Source organism: Apium graveolens, chromosome 6, assembly GCF_009905375.1.
Source record: "Apium graveolens cultivar Ventura chromosome 6, ASM990537v1, whole genome shotgun sequence".
In the NCBI taxonomy this organism is placed as follows: Eukaryota; Viridiplantae; Streptophyta; class Magnoliopsida; order Apiales; family Apiaceae; genus Apium; species Apium graveolens.
The window spans coordinates 86064668-86066250 of NC_133652.1; positions in this window are offsets into that span (position 1 = coordinate 86064668).

A 1583-nucleotide genomic window follows, 5' to 3' on the forward strand; every position below is an offset into this window, starting at 1 on the left:
GTGTTCTTCAAAGAAATCCACATGATAACCTCTGTCACAGATTTGACTAACACTCAGCAGATTGTGTTTAAGTCCTGAGACTAGAGCTACTTTTTCAATGATGACATTCCCAAGATTGATATTGCCATATCCCAAAGTTTTTCCCATGTTGCCATCTCCATAAGAAACTCCCGGGCCAGCTTTCTCCACAAAGTCTGATAGCAGGGCTTTATTTCTAGTCATATATCCTGAACATCCACTGTTCAGAACTAGGATGTTTTTTCTGTTGCCCTGCAATCACAAAGATCACTAATGATTAGTTTTAAGGACCCAGACTTGCTTGGATCCTTTGGCCTTATTAAGTTTGTTAACATTTGCAGCGGATTTAACATCAGGGTTTATGTTAACATTTTTCTTATCAGAATTTAAAGTATTAGACTTTTGATCAGAACTTACACTGGAAGGAATAATGCTAACTTTCTTTAAATAAGGTTTTATTTGATAATAATCATAGTATAAACTATGATATTCCTTACAAGTATAAATGGAATGCCATAAACTACCACAATGAAAACAAAGATTTTGTGGCTTAAACCTAACAGACTGACTCTTAACTCCTGACTTAGAAGGTAAGGAGTTTAAATTCTTATTCTTCCTGCAAAAAGAAGCCAAATGGTTAGAATTTCCACAGTTATAGCATTTCTTTCTAGGAGCATTAGGTATAGGCATATAATTATTGCTTTTATTCACACCTTCCTTTTCATTCCTATTTTTCCTTGGTGGGTTTACCTTGTTTACATCCTTGAGCTGCTTCTTTGTCATTAAGCCTATGTTAACTTCAATTGTCTTATCCTGTTTCAATTTGTCAGAAGTTGACTCTGCCTTTACTTCCGTCTCAGTATCTTTCATCTTTTCAGAATCAGACTTTACAGATTTAGCTACAAACTTAACAGGATTTAACTTTGGCTTAGTAGTCTGTTTAACAATAATTGGCTTAATTTGTTCAGTTCGTGTTTCACTTTTATCATCTCCATAACCTAAGCCCTCTTTCCAGTTTCTACAACTTAATAAATTCTGAGTTGTTCTTCCAGAGTTAGTCCAAGTCCTGATAATCTCTCTTTCATTTTCTAACTCAGTTTTTAGAGATTGATTCAATTTTAACACTTCATCTCTAACATAAAAAGCATCATCTCTTTCTTTCTGAGTTTGATGGAACATAACTAACTAACTCTTTTTCTAAATAGTCATTCCTTTTCTTAAAAGCCAGATTTTCAGAAGTTAACCTATCATAAGTTAAAGTCTGATCTCTATAACTAATGAATATGGTTTTAAGATAAGATCTCAACTCAGTAATATCATCAGTATGAAAATCATAAGTTGTTTGAGGTACCTTTAACTCAACAGCTTCAGAACTGCTATCAGCATTTGCCATCAAGGCATAGTTCACCTCATTCTCAGAATCTGAAGTGTATGTCCAGCTTTTCTTCTTTGTGAAAAGTGCCTTGCCTTTGTCACCTTTTCCTTTCTCACCACAATTGTAGCATTTAACATTTCAGTAATCTCCTCTGTCAGACTTTCCAGCTTTGCCTTCAGATTTTTTGAAT